Source organism: Dromiciops gliroides, chromosome 1 (genome assembly GCF_019393635.1).
Source record: "Dromiciops gliroides isolate mDroGli1 chromosome 1, mDroGli1.pri, whole genome shotgun sequence".
In the NCBI taxonomy this organism is placed as follows: Eukaryota; Metazoa; Chordata; class Mammalia; order Microbiotheria; family Microbiotheriidae; genus Dromiciops; species Dromiciops gliroides.
This window is the reverse complement of record NC_057861.1, coordinates 84,351,883-84,371,331: the sequence shown is the minus strand read 5'-3', so window position 1 is coordinate 84,371,331 and position 19,449 is coordinate 84,351,883. Positions and strand designations below refer to the sequence as shown.

General features: G+C 41.0%; 1 long non-coding RNA gene across 1 annotated transcript in view; it reads right to left on the bottom strand.

Annotated features, from left to right (window-relative positions):
* Positions 1–1,717: 1,717 nt before the first annotated feature.
* LOC122736194 overlaps positions 1,718–19,449 on the bottom strand; it is a 49,855-nt gene continuing 32,123 nt past the window's right edge. Inside the window, exons 2-4 of the long non-coding RNA XR_006354173.1 lie at positions 8,927–9,124; positions 6,208–6,273; positions 1,718–3,643 (exon numbers count right to left, since the gene is read on the bottom strand). This is a non-coding gene — a long non-coding RNA (uncharacterized LOC122736194). The remainder of the gene's footprint in view (positions 3,644–6,207; positions 6,274–8,926; positions 9,125–19,449) is intronic.

Sequence of the window (19,449 nt, the reverse complement as noted above, 5' to 3'; positions counted from 1 at the left end):
GATAGGATTCTATGACCAGCAGGCTCTTCCAAGGTCCAGCCCTAACCTACTCTCTCCTGTTTTCCAGGTAACTCTTCTCCCTAAAACCTCAACTCCATCATCTCTGATGATCAGTTATTCTCAGCTCCCACAAAAAATTGCTCCAACATCTGGGCTCCCTCAGGCTTTGTACATGCCCTTTCATCCTCTTAGTGAATGGCAGCTAGATAGATGGTGCAGAGGAGGTCCGTCACTACTGCTTTCTGAAAGAGTTAGCCCAGATGAGTGGCTGGCCCCACTGTGGGGGAACTGTGAGATTGATGGACAGTCTCCCTTCCCCAGAAGCTTAGGCCCCTGGGCCCTTCTCCTCTGAAGCTCTGAGCTCTTTCAGGAAAGAGTAATTCTTTCTGTCCCTGTTATGAGCCTACGTGACCTGCCATGGACAAAATCTTTCTAATCAACAATTTCCATGAGTCATGATTGCTTGGGAGCTCACAATATCTTTTCTTAGCAACAGAGAGCTAGGTTTTTGCCAGAGGTGATCCAGCCCACAGCTCTGTAGTCAGGTTTGAAACCAGTAAACACAGAAGTGGAGACAGCTCTTGGGTAGGGGAAGGAATTTTTTGTACAAGTGCCTTGGCGGGGGAGGGGGGGGGAAGGTTTTTTTTTTTTTAAACAAGGGAAGCTGTTGCTCAGACTTTGTGGGACCATACCTGTTGTCCTTCTAGGAGGGTCTCTGAGTATCCTTAGATCATGAATAGGTTCTGAGCAAGTGCTAAACAGAGTTATCCACATTTTTCCTACCTGGTCTCTCTCATGTGACTCATAATGCATGTTTGTAAGAAGATTTTTAAGGTTGGGGTTCAGTTCGAGATTGTAGTCAAGGCTGCTTGATTAGGGCTCACTTTGTGACCAGGTTGGATTTTAATCTGTGGTCTGGGTCAGGGCTCAGAATGCATTCATATGGGGTCAGGGCTCAGTCTGGGGTCAGGGCTAGACCTTAAACTGGAACCAGGGTCAAGGCTTAGCGTGGGGTCATGATCAGGGCTCATAGGGGGACCATAGTCAGGGCTCAGAATGGGGCCAGGGTTGGGTCTTAGAGTGGGGTGCAAGGACAGGAATCTTAGTCTAGGGTCAGGATAAGGGCCAACTGGGACCTGGCCTAGGGAACTGGCCTATTACCAGTATCAGGGCTGAGGCTCTGATGTGAGTTAGGAATTAGGATCAATCAAAAGTAACAGTCATGGAGCCTTACCTATAAAGGAACGTGAACTAGAAAGATGAGAATATCATGGTGGTGGTGATTTTATGAGCAAGGGAATATGGTAGGCAGACTATTACTAATTGACATTGATATGTCACTTTGCAGAAATTATCTCATTTATTCCTTACAATAACCATGTCAGATACATGCCACAGATCAAAGGTTGGATGACTTGCCCAGGGCCACACAGCTAGTAAATATCTGAGGCAAGACGTCTTGCCTTCTGTTGACTTTGTCATGCTGCCTCTGGATGGAGCAGTGAGAGGGAGGAAAATGGTTCTGGGATAGGGGGCTGGGTAGGGTTAAATGTGAGCTGGAGCTGGAGAAGTTGGTTGAAATATAGGACAGACAATTGGGTGGCTCAGAAGACAGAGCACTGGGTCTGGAGTGAGGAGGATCTAAGTTCAAGCATGACCTCAGATACTGCTATCTGTGTGATCCTAGGCAAGCTACTTCATTTCTGTTTGCCTCAGTTTCCTCTTCTGTAAAATGAGGGTGATAATAGCACCTATCTCCCAGGGTTGTTGTGAGGATCATATGAGATAATTGTAAAGTGCTTCTTAGCACAGTGCCTGGTAAGAGCTATATAAAAGTCAACAATTATTAATCATAATGGGTCATCTGACAGGCAGCAATCTTGGTCCACAGCCAACAAATCAATTTCAATGCAGCTTCTGATTTGACTAGGACCACTCACTATTACAGTGGTGCTGAACAGCTGACATTTCTATGTGTCTTTAAGGTTAACAAAGCACTTTGCATTCTTTATCCTAGTCAATCCTTAAAGGGCTACCCTGTTCAAGGGCTCCTGTTCAGTATTGGTGGGGGGAAGGGGAGATAAGAAGATAAATGAAATATGGTCCCTGGTCTTCAGGAAATTTACACTCTGATAGGGGGATAAGGTGGGCATAAATTAACTGTATATCAAGGCTGAGAGTGAGAATAATTATAATAACAGATCAGATGTTTATTTAGCTCACATTTATATAGGGACTTAAAGTTTGCAAAATCCTTGATAACACAGTTGCTCATTTTATCTATATAATAATGCCATGAAGTAAGTACTTTGAGTATTATTACAACCTCTGCTTTATAGATGAGGAAACTGAAGCTAAGACTAAATATGATTAATTAGTAGGATTGACTAATTACTTAAATATTATTAGTTAAGACTAAATAAGATTAAGAGTTAATATTTCAACCCAAGTCTCTCCCAGTGCACAGCATGGCTACAACACAACAAAACAATATTACAAAACATGGAATAAGTGCCTACTGTGAGCAGAGCCTTATGATAGGTTCTGGGAGAAATATAGACACAGTCTTGGTGCCACAGAACTCGTGGTTTAGAAATGCAGAAAACATGCTATTAAGAATTGATGAAGGGGGGCAGCTAGGCGGTGCAGTGGATAGAGCATCAGCCCTGTATTCAGGAGGACCTGAGTTCAAATCTGGCCTCAGACACTTGACACTTACTAGCTGTGTTACCCTGGGCAAGTCACTTAACCCTCATTGCCCTGAAAAAAAAATAATTGATGAAGGAAAAATCACTTCCAGTTAGGACACTTTGATTCATTAGAATGTTTTTTTCTTATATTGGATTGAACAACTAATCCTTCATCCACATAATAGTCTTTTCAATACTTGAAGATCCCTAGTTCCTTCAACCATTCTTTGTAGAGGATATTCTCCAGTCCTCATGCCATCTAGATTGCCCTCCTCTGAATGCTCTCCAATTAAGCAATGGGGTCTGTAAAGCATACTCTAGTTGTGGCCTGACTAGGGCAACCTGCATGAGCACTATCATCCTCCTAACCCTCCTGTAGCCTGAGATCACGTTGGTTTTCTTGTTTGCCATATCACATTGTTAATTCATAGTAAGCTTATAGTCTTTTTCAGACAAATGCCTTTCTAGCCAAACCTTTGTCATCGTGTGCTTTTGAGGTTGTTGTTTTTACCTAAATGTAAGATTTTATTGTATAGATAAGGACTATGGTAGTTATTTTATTGGCATAGACACTATGCTATAGGGAATGCCCTGGAAAGTAAATTCCTTATTGCTAATATGGTTGGAACCTTCTCTTCAATGTATAATTTTAAATAGGTTGCCTAGAGTGCTGAAAGGTCAATTGATTCGCCTGGGATCACATAGCCAGTACATCAGAGGTGAGCTTTTACTGTCAGAAGACTTTCCCCACATGACCATTACATTTGAGTTTGTTTGATTTGGCCCAGAGTTCAAGCCTGCTAAGACCTTTTTGGATCCCGAACATCAACCAATGTGTCAGCTCTCCCTCCCAGCTTGGTGTCTTCTGAAAACTTCATAGATGTGCCATCCATGTCTTTATCCAAGTCACTGATGAAGTCAGTCCAAAGCACAGAGATTGAGATGTGGAGAGACTGAGAAAAAGAGAGAAAGTGAGAGACAGTCATAAGACAAGAGTATAGAGACAGGGACCTAGAGAAATAGGTATATGTGGTTTTGTTAATAAAACAACAGACAATAAGCTATTTGTTCAAAGATTTTCTTAGCGGCAACATAAGAAATTACAAAAATAACCCCTGGAAAACAACTTAAATGTCACACAGTAGGAGGATGGTTGAATAAATTGTGGTCCGTGAAGGTAATGGAATATGGCCACAAAGATGGACAAGTATGAAGAAAACAAATCTGGAAAGATGTTTGTGAAATAAAAGAAAGTGAAAAAGAGAGACTGGAGTAGACAGCAACTATGAACATAAAAGTGGGAAAAGGAATAAGAATAATTGGACAAAGATCCCTAATGAGGACTTAAAGGGAGTGACTGCAAAATTCTTATGATAATTTATGCATTGAAATAAATTAAAATGCAAATAGTTTTTATAGCAGGTTTGGTTGGTTGTGTTGATGTTCAACATGAGCATTTTTTGTATTTAGTACAATCACCTTGATTCCAGAGTTAGAACAAGGACACAACCAGACATAGACACAGGGAAATGGAATGGCTCTCACCAAAGTGAAGGATGGTAAATGGGTGGATGCATTTAAAAAAATATCTTAGAGAAATTAAGGAACAGGCAGTTTTGCCTAAGGGGACCTTGCTTTTGTCCCACTACCCTCTTCTACTCTTCCCTTTCAGCTAAGAGTAGGGTGGCTCTCCTTCTACCACAACACTGGAGTCCTTTAACAGAGGAAGTAAGAACTCATTTTCCTTCCCAATCCTACCAATCTCTCCTTTGCTTTGGGAAAAGGAGTGGTGTCCCTCTAACTCTCAGGGAAAAAACAGACAGGACTGAGGGGGTCTCAGGAAGGTCCTTAAGACAAAACCAAACAGAATATATAGAAATGTGAAGGCAGATATCTTCAGGAGTGACTGGAGGGGCAAGGTAAATATGGCAGTGTGGGTTTAGCATGCATGAATAGAGAATGGAAATGTATGCATGGTATGACTACAGAAGTGCATCTTGGGTTTGGTGGGAGGCTTGGGTTTGGCTAGAAAATGTTTATAAACACGAGGTTTCAGGATATGGGGCCAACAGGAAGAGTGGTATTAGCACTCCCCACCTCAGACCAAGCCAGATCTCTTGGCAAGGGGTCTAGGATTAATGCAAAGGAAAATGCTTTCCCTCCCCTTACCTATTTAGCCTTGCAGTGTTTCCATATTTAGGTGCTGTAGGTCAGTACCCAATAAGCCAATAGACAAGAGGATGGAGGGATCCCAGAAGTAGGGGAAGAAGGCATCCTGTCCCTTGGGCCCAGCTAGAGCATTTCTCTGGGGAGAGGGCTGTTAAGGATAACCCTTCTGTCTCCTTCAGGCTCGGGGTATTATATACAAAAGCCACTGAATAAGAATGAAGGGGCAAAGGAAGAAGGCATCCTCTTTACCATCATCCCTAGGCTTTGGGCTTCCACCTCATCTGCCTTTCTAGGGTAGAGAGTAGACAGGAACTAATAGGTTAGGTCCTTAGAAGGAAGCTGTTGGCTCTTGTTTTCAGGATTCTAAGAAACCTTAAAAGACGGAGTGGGTGGATTTCTAGCTCATTGATGTGTTTCTTCATTGATTATCATTAGTTGATATTGTGAGGAAAACGACTCCTGCTCAATAATTCTCTGGGAGTCAGTGGCAGTGATGTGTCAAAGGCTCATTTAATGTCATTCTCTCGAGAATGGGCAACCCAGTGTGCGGCTGATTGGGTGCAAAGAATGGGGGCTCGCAGGTCCTGCCCCGATTTAAACCCTAGTCCCTAACGCAAATGGACCCTTCCCTTTTCATTGCTGGTCGGATTACTCAAGGGTTATGATCTACACACAAAAACTAGCTAACCAGAATGTAGTATTCTTAACCTTAATTTCTATAATTATTCTTTGGGTTTTTAGCCAATGGGGGAGGTGACACAGGGGCATTTCTTCAATTTTCCCTTATATGGACATAGCCCAGGAGCAGACCTAATTGAGACCATTTCAGGGTTCCTTGAACCATGTGATCTTGTTTGCTGGAGGGGAAGGAGAGGAAGGAGACTTTTTTCCTCAAACAGGTCCAGAGGAGTGGAATTTGAATGGTGACTATTTTATATATATATATATATATATATATATATATATATATATATATATATTTATTTATTTTTTGGTGAGGCAATTGGGATTAAGTGACTTGCCCAGGGTCACACAGCTAGTAAGTGTTAAGTGTCTGAGGCCGGGTTTGAACTCAGGTACTCCTGACTCCAGGGCCGATGCTCTATCCACTGTGCCACCTAGCTGCCCTGACTATTATATTCTTATTGAGAGGAGACCATTCCCTATTTCCTCACAGATATTAATTAGCCACACTTAATTAGCTTTTAGAAATAGGTATGTACTAAGGTGGTATAGATAGAACAATTGGAACAAAATATTTTCCTGAACTGGGAGCCAATCCTCCCACAGGGTCCTGGGGAAAATAAGCTCAAGTTTAGAGCATGTAGTCAGAAGGAATAACTCATACCTCCTGGAAATCCTTAGCCCCAAAGGTGTTAAACATGAAGTCTGCAACAACACTCCTGAGGGCAACCTAAATCAGATTAAAATGTAATTAGAAAATATTTAACAAAATATTTTGTAAAAATACAATAATCTCTGATAAAGGCCTCATTTCTCAAATATAGAGAACTGAGTCAAATTTATTTTTAAAAGTCATTTCCCGGGGCAGCTAGGTGGCACAGTGGATAGAGCACTGGCCTGGAGTCAGGAGTACCTGAATTCAAATCCGGCCTCAGACACTTAACACTTACTAGCTGTGTGACCCTGGGCAAGTCACTTAACCCCAATTGACTCACTAAAAATAAAAAAAAAGTCATTTCCCACTTGATAAAGTCAAAGGATATGAACAGGTTGTTTTCAGATGAATAAATCAAAGATATCTATAATAACATGAAAAAATGCTCGAAATCACTATTTTTTAAGAGTATTTATTTGTTTTTGTTTTTGCTTTTGTTTTTGTTTTTTTTGTGGGTCAAGGAGGGTTAAGTGACTTGCCCAGGGTCACACAGCTAGTAATTGTCAAGTGTCTGAGGTCGGATTTGAACTCAGGCCCTGACTTCAGGGCCGTGCTCTATCCACTGCACCACCTAGCTGCCCCGTCTAAATCACTATTGATCAGAGAAATGCAAATTAAAACAACTCTGAGGTACCACCTCACACCTATCAGAGTGGCTAATAAAACAAAAAAGGAGAATGTTGGATATTGGAGAGGATATGGGAAAACTGGAACGCTAATCCACTGTTGGTGCAATTGTGAACTGTTCCAGCCATTCTGGAGAGCAATTTGGAACTATGCCCAAAGGGCTATAAAACTATGCATACCCTTTGATCCAGTAATACCACTGCTAGGTTTATGTCCCAAAGATATCCCCAAAAAAGAGAAAAAGGCCTATTTGCGCAAAAATATTTATTGCAGTTCTTTTTGTGGTGGCTAAGAACTAAAAATCAAAGGGGTGTCCATCAATTGGGGAATAGCTAAACATGCTGTGATATATGATGGTGATGGAATATTATTGTGCTATAAGAAATGACAAGCAGGAAGTGAGCAGAACCAAGAGAACATTGTGCACAGTGACAGCAATATTGTTGGATTAAAAACTGTGAATGACTTATTTTCAGCAATCCAATAATCCAAGACAATCCCAAAGGACTAATGATGAAGCATACTATCCACTTCCAAAGAAAGAACTGATATTGATGGGACACAGACTGAAGCATGTTATTTTCTCTTTTCTTTCTTCTTTTTAGAGATTTTATTGGTCAGAGAGAAAGTTTTTTTTTCTTTTTGAGAAAGCCTAAATCTATCTCCATTCAGTTTCTATTCATTAACTAAAATTCTTCTCTTAGAGATCAAGCAGAATGTTTTATCTCTGCTTCATATAGCATCCCTTCAAATGCTTGAAGTTGGCTAATGCCCCTTTAAATCCATTCTTCTCCATGGTAAACATTCCCATTCCTTCAGTCATCAAATAGCTATAGTGGTCTATATAGTCCCCTCATCATCTCCTTTGTCCTTCTCTTGTTCACATCATTCTTTTTTTAATCGTAAAAGTATTTTTATTATTTTCTAGTTACATGTAGAGATAGTTTTCAACATTTATTTTTATAAGATTTCTAGTTCCAATTTTTTCTCCTTCCCTCCACCCTCCCCAAGACAGCAAGCAATCTGATATAGGTAATATATGTAAACATATATTTGCATTAGTCATGCTGTGAAAGAAGAAGCAGAACAAAAGGAAAAATAAACAACCACCAAAAAATAGAAATAGTATGGTTCAATTTGCATCTAGATTTCACAGTTCTTTTTTTCTGGATTTGGAGAGCATTTTCCATCATTAGTCCTTTGGAAGTATCTTGGACCATTGCATCACAGTTGATCAACACGTAATGTTGTTGATACTGTGCACAATGTTCTCCTGGTTCTGCTCATCTCACTCAGCATCAGTTCATATAAGTCCTTCCAGGTTTCTCTGAAATACGCCTGCTCATCATTTTTTATAGCACAATAGTATTCCATTACAATCATATACTACAACTTGTTGAGTCATTCACCAATTGATTGGCATCCCCATAATTTCCAATTCCTTGCCACCACAAAAAGAGCAGCTATAAATATTTTTGTACATGTAGGTCTTTTTCCCTTTTTTATTATCTCTTTGGGAAAAAGATCTAACAGTGGTATTACTAGGTCAAAAGGTATGCAAAGCTTTATAGCCCTTTGGGCATGGTTCCAAATTGCTCTCCAGAATGGTTGGATCACTTCACAGCTCCACCAACAATGCATTTCTCCACAGCTTCTCCAACATTTATTATTTACCCTTTTTGTCATATTAGCCAATCTGAGAGATTTCAGGTGGTACCTCAGAGTTGTTTTAATTTGCATTTCTCCAATTGTGATTTAGAGCATTTTTCCATATGACAATAGATAGTGAAGCATGTTATTTTTACTTTCTTTTTTTTCTTTTATTCAAGTTTTATTATACAAAATGGCTATTATGGTAATGTTTTACATAATTGCATGTGTATAACCTATATCTGATCACTTACTGCCTAAGGGCGGGGGAGATCATGGAGGGAGGGAGGAATAGAATTTAGAACTCAAAACTTTAAATAAAAATGTTTATTAAAAATAAAACAAAACATACATAATGTCAATATGTGATTTTCTAAGTCAAAATGCTGACCTCCAGTTTCTTTATGTAGGATTTAATGATCCTCCACTGCTATTGCAGTTTTACCCAGGTGTTTTAAACTTCATTGCAGAGTCATCATAAAGTTCTTCTTCAGCATGATGTGGTTTTCTGCTTTTGTGAAAATGATTCCTCTCACTGTTGGTATATGGTATGTGCACACACTTATGGACAACATGAAATCCAGTAGACCTGAAAGACAAAGAGCTCTTGTGGTGAGAGAACTCAGCAGGCATCAAAACCAAACAGCAGTGGGGCAGCTAGGTGGTACAGTGGATAAAGCACCGGCCCTGGATTCAGGAGGACCTGAGTTCAAATCTGGCCTCAGACACTTGACACTAGCTGTGTGACCCTGGGCAAGTCACTTAGCCCCCCCATTGCCCTGCCAAAACCAAACAGCAGCCCTGAGTGAAAAAAGTCTGGTAAATGAAGGTCAGCTTACAGAAGACAGAGCTGGTCCCATGTTTTCCTAGAGTGGCCACATTGATGGGGAACACCATGAAGCCAGTGTAGATTTCACAATCAAAACTCATCTAGTCAACAAGCTTGTTTTCCTCCCCAAAGGAGTGAATGACAGGCTCGTGTTAATGCAATTGCCACTTGCAGGAAAGCTTCATGCCACCATTATCAGTATGTATGCATCTTCCACCATGAAAAACCCTGATGAAGTTAAAGAAAAATTTTATGAAGACTTGGAGGCCCTCCTTATCAATGTGCTAAAAGAGGACAAGCTTGTAATTCTGGTAACTTTAATGCCAGAGTAGGTGAAGACTATCAGACAGGGCATGGAGTCCTTGGGAGGAAATAAGTTAGAAACAGCAACAGTCACTACTGAAGATGTGTGCATCTCATGTCCTTTTCAGCACCAACACTGTTTTCTATTTCATATGCTATGTCATTGTAAGTAGAAAAGACAGAAAGGATGTGGGAGCAATGAAGGCAATTTGTGGTGCAGAGTGCTGGGCAGATCATAGACTTATCCTCTCTAAGCTAAACCATTCACATCAATAAAAGCAGCAGCCTCAAGACAAGACAACTACAGGAAGCTTGATGTCAACAGATTAGAATGTTTCTCTGAGTATGAATAGTTCATTGCTAACTTGGAGGGAAAGTTGAGTCAATATACTGTTGGCAACAGTGGAGGAAAAAGGGAATGGGCAGCTTTCAGTTATTTGGTGTATAGTACCACATTTATTCATCTGGGCCTGAACACTCACAAACATTAAAATTGGTTTGATGAAAATGATGGAGAAATTCTGAAGCTGCTACATGAAAAATAATAACTCCACAGGGCTTTTACCGGCAAGAAAGCTCTGTCTCTAAGAAGGTCTCATTTAATTCCATCAAAAGTAAAGTACAAGCCAAGCTTAGAGAAATATAGGATTCATGGTTCAGTTAGAAAGGAGATGAAATTCAGTTTTATACTGATAGTAACAAATTGAAGCACTTTTATGATGCCATGAAGACAACATGAGCAGAGGCCTATGGTGCATCTAAACTATTCAGTGCTGATGAAGCCACATTGATTAATGATAAGGATATGATCCTGGATAAATGGGTTTAACATTTCCATAGTCTTCTCAAAAGACCATCAACAACCTATACTGCCCCAGGTTGAAGTTAATCCCTCTTTAGCAGAATTTCCAACTAAAGAAGAGGTTTTGAATGGCATTAGGCTCCTTTTGTGTGGCAATGTGCCTGGTGCTGATTTTATTTCAGCAGGGGGTCCACTGTTCATAAAAAAGCTGACTGAAATCTTCTGAGTTATATGGCAAGAGGAGGTTATCCCCCAGGAGCTCAAGGACACCTCCACTGTCCATCTCTAAAAAGAAAAGGGAAATAGGTTGTCCCGTGACAATCACAATGAGGGATCTCTTTTAAGCATTGCTGGCAAGATTCTTCACCAGGAAGGTGGTCATCTGTTTCAGAGCCAGTGTGGCTTCAGAAAGGGCTGAGGAACAGTCAATATGGTGTTCGTTATCCAACAACTCCAGGACAAAAGTCAGGAGCAGAACAATGGTCTGTACCTAACATTTATCAATCTGACCAAGTCAATAATGAGGGCTTGTGGAAGATCATGGCAAAATTTGGTTGCCTGGAGATGTTCATCAATGAAAGTATGCTTGCATAAGTTCTGGATAATGGGTAATTCTCTTGCACTTTCCCAGTCACCAATGGAGTGAAGGAAGGTTGTGTACTTGCTCCCATGCTTTTTAGCCTGATGTTTTCAGTGATGTTGTCAGACGCCTTCAACAAGGATGAAAATTATATCATCAGCTACCACGCTGAGGTTGATTATTTAAGTTGAAAAGGTTACAAGTCAAGACTAAAGTGGAGGGAGAGTTGTGCAAATTTTTGCTCACAGATGATTGTGTACTCAGTACAGCTTCTGAGACCAAGATGCAACAGAGTATGAATTGATTCTCTTCTGCTTGTATTAATTTTGACCTGACAACACCAAGTACTGCATCATCTACCTGTGGAACCATTTGTTACAGCAATTTTGTTATGGAAATTTTGGATGCTGAGGATAAGTGTATTCACTTTGCAGTATACTTTCTAGGGATGTCCATGTAGGTGACACGGTTGATGCATACATTGCCAGAGCTAGCTCAATGTTTGGGAGGCTAACAAGGAAAATGTGGGAGAGAAGTGGTATCAGGCTACCTACCAAACTGAAGGTCTACAGAGCTATTGTACTGAGCTTATCTTTGTATGCCTGTGAAACCTGGACAGTATACCTGTGCCATGTCAGCAAACTAGATCACCACTTGAATTGTCTTTGGAGGCTTCTGAATACTACCTGGCAAGATAATGTCCTGGGCACTGAGGTCCCTTCTCGAGCTGAACTTCCAAGCATTCAAACTCTACTGCAGAGAGTGCAACTTGGAAGTGCTGGCCATGTTTTTTGAATGCCAAATGCACGTTTGCCTAAAGTACTATCTTAGAGAGAACTCATACAAGGCAAATACTCACATGGAGGTAAGAAGAAGCTATAAAAGGATATTATCAAGGCCTCTCTGAAGCACTTTGGAACTGATTATGAGACATGAGAGACATTGGTACAGGACTATCCAGCATGGCAAGCCTGTATCAAAGGCTCTGTGCTATGAGAAAAGCAGAATTGCAGTAGCTCAAAAGAATTGTGAGATGTGCAAATTTAGAGATATTTCCACTCCCAAATGTTCATATGGACTATTTGTGCCCAACCTGTGGTAGAACCTTCTGAGCTCATATTGGTCTGATCAGCCACAGTCAGACACACTGTACTTTGACCCCAATATAGTGATATCATTTTGGTCAACAACAAAACCAATCAGATATGCTTCTAACTGATAAAGGTATCAGGACTAAGGTACTTTGTTAGTTGTGACAGCTGGGTTGTATAGTGAATAAAGTTCTGGGTTTGGAATCAGGAGAATCTTATTGGAACCTATATCAGCAGTTTTATCTTGGGAAAATCATTGAGGCTCTCTCAGCCTCAATCTCCTCATCTGTTAAATGGGGATAATAATAGCACCTAATTTATAGGGTTAGTTAGGGCAGCTAGGTGTTACAGTGATAGAGGGCTGGGCCTGGAATCAAGAAGACCTGAGTTTAAATACAGCCTCAGACATTTATTAACTGTTTGACCCCAGACACTTAACCCTTTTTGCCTCAGTTTCCTAATCTGGAAAATGAGCTGAAGGAAATGGCAAACCCCACCAGTATCTTTGCCAACAATAACCTAAATTGGGTCATGAAGAGTTGGGCTTTACTGAAAAATGACCGAACAACAAAATGAAAAATTGATAGTGTTGTGAGGACTAAATGAGAAGATGGTGTGAGTAAAGCAACTTTACAATGTAATTATTGTCATTTTTAGGGGCCAAGCAATTGCTCTCTTCCTTCTGAAATGGAGCAACTGTCTTGGAAGGCTTCCTCCTCTTGTATACATACTCCAAGTCCTTAATGGGAAAGTGAATTGCAAGGTCATGCAATAGTGCATCCTTGTCACACTGACTTCAATTCACTGGCTGTTTCTTCTTTTAGGCTTAGCCTTCCTCGAGCCACAGCTCAAGGAAATCTGGCAGACTTAGGGTCTGAGAAAAGAAACTCCCATGAAAGAAATTGTTTTCCCCTATGGATTTCTTTCTCCTTTGGGGGGATTCATTAATCACATTCAGAGAATGGGGTATTGAGAACTCATTCAGTTGTGGAGAGTTTTGGGGTTCCATTCCAGAATTATTTATGGTTGTGGAGAGACAAGCCTCTTCTATGGTCTATTTGGTGCTGCTGTAGTTTTGCAACATAGTAAACTATTAAGGGTGATGCACAGCAAATATTCAGATACTTGCTACAGAAGATTTTGCTGTTGGGATTGCCTAGCGGCAGAAGTGCCAAAAATTATTTGGCCTTCCATTATTTTCCTCCTTCAAGCAGCTTGATTGTGGCCTTCTTTGTGCTTCTAATGTGCATTCCCTGCCCCATTCTTATAAAAATTCATAGAGTTACAGAAGATCAGAACTGGAGGGTACCTAAGAGTATAGAATGTTACAATAGAGACTGAAGAATGTGAGTGAGGAAAGGGATCTTGCAAGATAAAATGTTAAGAATTGGAAAGGACCTTAGAGAATAGTCTCTAAATCCCTGGCTTTATTATCTATCTATCTATGTATCTATGTACCTATCTTTCTATTCATTTGTTAATCTATTTATTTATTTATCTACCTATCTATTCATTCATCCATTCATTCCCTTATTTATTTATTTACTCATTCATTCATTCATTTATTTGCTTGTTTGTTTATTTTTTTTAATGTGGTAATGAGGGTTAAGTGACTTCCCAGGGTCAAACAGCTAGTAAGTGTTGTGTCTGAGGCCAGATTTGAACTCAGGTCCTTCAGGACCAGTGCTTTATCCACTGTGCCACCTAGCTGCCCCCTAAATCCCTCACTGTATTTTTATCTATCTATCTATCTATCTATCTATCTATCTATCTATCTATCTATCTATCTATCTATTTATTGCAGGGCAATGAGGGTTAAGTGACTTGCCCAGGGTCACACAGCTAGTAAGTGTCAAGTGTCTGAGGCCGGATTTGAATTCAGTTCCTCCTGAATCCAGGGCCAGTACTTTATCAACTCTGCCACCTAGCTGTCCCCTAAACCCTCACTTTATAAAAGAGGAAAACAAGGCCCAGAGAATGGGAATGACTAAATTAAGGAAATAAACTGAGTCCATAGGAGTAGAATCCAAGTCTCCTGATGCCTAGTCTCTTAGACTTTTATATCAGAGGCCTTACCAATATTCAGCGTTTATCTCCTGGCTGTCCACAGTCCTATCATGAGGCACAAAATTAACTTGTCTTCCTCATTTGTAAGTTTCCCAGGTCCATACCTCTTTCTCTCCTTTTATCCCATTCTGAATGACTGTTCACCCATCCCTCAGAATATGTTGGCTGACCAAGGCTGAGAACAAATCCATTCACCATGGTGTCAGTAACTGATATCTAATTTACATGTTGCTCCTTCTAAGGTGTTAGATATTTTCAACTAAGCAATTTGTAATAGTTTTACCTATGTGACCTTGGGTAAGTTACAACCTTTCCAGCCTTGTTTTTCTAATTTGTAAAATGAGGGAATTGGATTAGATTTCTAAAGTTGTTTCCAGTTCTAAATGTAAAATTTCCCACCAGCACACACTGCTCCAGACTTTTCCATCATGGCCTCAGAGCACTGGCTACCTTCTCCCTACCCACCATGCCTTCCCTTTTCACATTACTTTTTATGTGTTGGCTTCCCCATTAGGATGCAAGTTCCTTGAGGGTAGGGATTATTTTTCTTTTTGCTTGTATTTATATTCCCAGCATCCAGTACAGTACCTGGAACATGGTAAGCATTTAATAAATGCTTATGGTTGAATCAATAATTCTAAGGGTCCTGAATGAAGGATTAGCTCCTTTGTGGTCATGGGAAAGTTTTAAGTTCTGACTCTTCTCCCAATAAGTACCCATGTAGTCTGTCTCTTTGTAGGGCTGGCCCTGACCAGGAGCATCTTTGGCTGGGATTCTCACTGGTTTTCCTATTTAAAAAGAGAAATGATGCACAGCAGACACTGGGTTGTTTTGAGAGCAACCGGGCAGGATGTGAAGAGGTAACATCTAAGGGGACCACAGAATCAGAATCCTGCAAAATTTAATGTTGAAAGGAACCATAGGGGTTAACAAGTCCATTTCCCCAGCCTCACATACACACATAGATAGAGAAACACATAAATAAACATCTATGGACCTACGAGAGGCAGTGTGGCATGGTAGATGGAATACTGGATTTGGGTATCAAGTGACCAGAGTTGGAGCTTTTATTCAGTTGCTTATTAATTGTGTGACTATGGTCAAGTCACTCCCCTCCATGATCCTCACTTTCTTTATTTGACCCTCATCCCCTATCCAGGTGATAGTTTCACTATAGAGCCAGGAAGATGCCCTGGGAAAGGCAATGACCTTTGAAAAGATTTATTAAGGCAAACATATTCCACTTCTGGTTTGTGCAAACCCAAAAGGTCTTTGATAATCCCTTCCAATATTAGGTAAATCAAATGTCACTGGCAGCTCCTGACTGCAAAGGCCAGGCCACTATACCAATGGCCATTTGCTACTAGAGAAATGAATCAAAGCCCCATCCTGGATTCTCTGATGCCTAGCCAAAAGGGTTACTGTTGACACAGTGAATCGGAAACTATAGATCTGACTGAGAGGAACCCAAATCTAGTCATCAGTGAAAGAAACAGAGGGTTACAGGTTTGATCCTCAGGTTATAGCTATGCCTGGATTGGTAAGGCTGGGCTTGAATGTAGCCTGAAGTTCGACTGCTTCCCTTCTTCTCATCCCTTATTCCTAGACATTGCCAATAGAGACTCAGTGGGCTGGGGAAATGTATGCACTTGAGTGTGACTGTACTCATTGCTCCAGTGTTTCTCAGGGATTTTTATTTAGTGGACACTTCTAGAAGAAGTTTTGTAGAGAAGCCACTTGAGGAAATGGGAGAGGAAGAGGTAGGGCCATGCCTGATTCCATACTTATACTACTACTAAGGGTAGCTGGGAGTTTGGGACGGGCAAATGACCTTCCTGCCACTAAAGGCAGGGAGTGGTGAAAGTTATCAGACTGGGAGTAGCTATGAGGTGTTGATGGATGGAATTGAGAGTCAACATGGATAAACTGAGCACAAACAGATGAACAGAGAGCAGGTTGGGTTAAGGAAGTAGACAAGTGGTTGGGGAAATCATTAGAGTTCAGTTTATAGCTCCTTTGCTTTCCTGTCCAGCCTAGCAGCCTAGCTTTGTTATTCTTAGAATTTGTAAGGGAGAGTTAGCTTTATCCAGTTTAACTTAATCCGATCTAAAACACATATTATGTGCAAAGCACTGTGCTAGGTGCTGGAGATACAACCCCTCCCCCCAAATCCCCTACTCTCTTCCTCAAGTAGCTGATGTTCTATGAATGGGGGGGGGGGGGTACAACACGCAGAGACATAAGTATATATTTGATAATTTGAGAAGAAAACACAAGCAAAACCAGGGAAGGTTTTCTAAGGAGATGGCAGGCAAGTGAGCTGAGCCTTGAAGGAAGTTAGGGATTTATAGTGGGGCTGAGGAAGGATTGCATTCCAGGTGTGTGTATATGTATGTATGTATGGGCAACCTTTCCTGTTCATGGGAAAGGCATGGAGGCTGGAGATGTCATACTAAGTTTGGAGTGTAGCAAATAAGTCATTTTGGCTGGAATATAAAATACTTGAAGGCGTATAGTGTATTATATGCCTAGAATGATAGGCTGGAGTCAGACTGTGAGGGACATTAAGATAAATTTGTCTATCCTAGAGACAAGGAGGCTTTGAAGACTCTTAACCAGAGGAGTAACATGGACAGATTTCTATTTATTTATTTATTTATTTATTTATTTATTTATTTATTTATTTATTTATTTGTGAGGCAATTGGAGTTAAGTGACTTGCCCAGGGTCACACAGCTAGTAAGTGTTAAATGTCTGAGGCTGGATTTGAACTCAGGTCCTCCTGAATCTAGGGCCGGTGCTCCAGATTTGTTTTTTAGATAGAACCAGACTTGCTGTGGGTTGGCAGGGCTCTTCCCCAGATACTGATATCCCAGAAGATGGAATTCATCCCCCCAGAGGGACTTATTTCCAGCCTTTCCCTATAGCATCAGCTGATCTAGTAGCTTTCTTCCTCATCAGCTTTCTTGCTCAACCTCTGGTCCATGTTCCAGGATGTGTGGCAGTCCTATCCTTCTTCTTGGCTGCTCTCCCATCATGATCTAGGTGTCCTTTCAGCTCCAGTGGGCTGCCTAGCCTGTGTATCATTGCCTTGTGGGATGTCTTGATGGTGCAGTGGATAGAGTGCTTAATCCGAAGTCATCAAGACACGAGTTCAAATTCAGCCTCAGACATTTATAAACTGTGTGACTTTGGGTAAACCACTTAACCATTGTTTGCCTTAGTTTCCTTACCTACAAAAGAGATAATGATAGCACCAACATACCAGGGCTATTTGTGAGGCTCAAATGAGATATTTATAAAAGTGCTTAGCACAGCGCTTGGGACGTAGTGGGTGCTAGCTATGGTGATGATGTTGGTGGTGGCGAGGATGAGGATGTCTGGAATCAGTGCCAGCTGCAGCTGTGCTTCTTTTCTCTTACACCCAACTGTAAACTCAGCCCTCACCTATCTTCCCCGGCTCTCCATTTCTTCAGCATCCTCTGGACACATCCTCCGTTGTGAGGAAGTGGAAAAATGGATGGCTTTAGAGTATGACCTTGGGTAAATCCCTTTACTTTACTGTACTTCAATTTCTTCCTTTGTGAAACGAAGAGGTTGCATTTGATGGTCTCCAAGGTAACTTCAGGCTCTAAATCTATGATCCTTACCTTCTATCTTATACATTTTTTCCATCTTGTGGTGCTTGACTAAAACCTACAGACATGTTTCTCTTGGGGAAAGATATATCATTCCAAGGTTAACTGTTCCTTCCCTCACACTCTCTGACATTCAAAACCAGGAGGAATTGATCCCCACTCTTTGCTCCCAACTAATGCTTTCCAACCCTCCTGTGATTGTCACCTAGCAATAACCACAGCTCTTTAATGTTCACTCTATCCTGCTCAGATCTTTGATGCGCTTATCTATGGACTTCCAAGTGTTTTAAATCCTCTCCAGTAAATTTAGTACCTGGTTCCAACTCCTGTCCCTTTTGAATAACTTGTAAATACCAGATTCTCAACTTCCTCAGTTTCTATGACCTCTGTCTCTACTCTACTTCACACACACACACACACACACACACACACACACACACACACACACACACACACACACAAATGGTTTTCTTTTGTATTTTCTATCTCTACACCCACCTGAATTTACCCTAGGTGCAAGAATTATGAATTATATGACTGGTTAGTTTGGCAGCTTTGTAGGCAATAGAAAGGAAAGGGAAGTAATTGGAAGCTTGGAGTCCAATTAGGAGGGTTGCATTATAGCTTAGAAGGGAGGTAATGAGGGACAGAACAAGAGACTAGATGATCTCTAAATTCTGACATTCTCAGATTCTAGAATTCCTGGAGGTTGAAATTAGATAGGAACTAGAGTGATAGTGGGAATGTAGATTTCCTCACTATTGAGCATCTATAGGGCCCTCTTTCCCACCCTCCACTCTAAGGGAGGTGGGCTAGGTTTCCCTAATCCCTTATGGCTCACATGGGACAACCATCCCAATTGTCAGGGACCTCAATTTCCTCATTTATCAAATGGATGTAATAATCCCTGTTTTGACTATCTCACAGGGGTTTTATGAGGCTCAAATGAGAGAATTGTTCAAGTTCTCTGGAAATTATAAAGTTCAACATAGCTAGAAAAGGTTTCTGTTCTTCACGAAGAATGGGTCATTTTGGTAAACCTTGGAGGCAATCTCTGTGTCTAGATGAAGGGTTGTAATTGTGAGGTGATGGGAAATGTCACATCTAATGATTTGGAATTTTTATTTATCTTATGGGGGGAGGTAATTTAGTGAAAACTCTAGTTAGTCAGGGATGCCTTAACAGACTCATCTGCCTGATGGGCATGGGAAAAAAGTCTAATCCAGTTGGCTTAAAGAAGCCAATAGGATAGATCCCAAATCTTGCTGCAGTGTGTTTTGAGCAGAAGAGGACAGAAGATATGGTATCTGCTATTCCTGGGCCCAGGGGCAATTAGGATACCGGGCCTGCAGGAACTTTTTTGTTTTAGGGCAATGATGATGAAATGACTTGCCCAGGGTCACACAGCTGGTAGGTGTCAAGTATCTGAGCCTCGATTTTGAATCCAGGGCTGGTGCTTTATACATTGTGCCACCTAGCTGCCCCCCTGCAGGAACTTCTTGACCTCGAGAGGTTCAAATGGGGATGGGCCACCTTTGAAGGCATTCATTGGAGGCCTTTGAGTAGAGTCTGGATGACGCTTCTCAGGCATGTGTTGGTGAGTT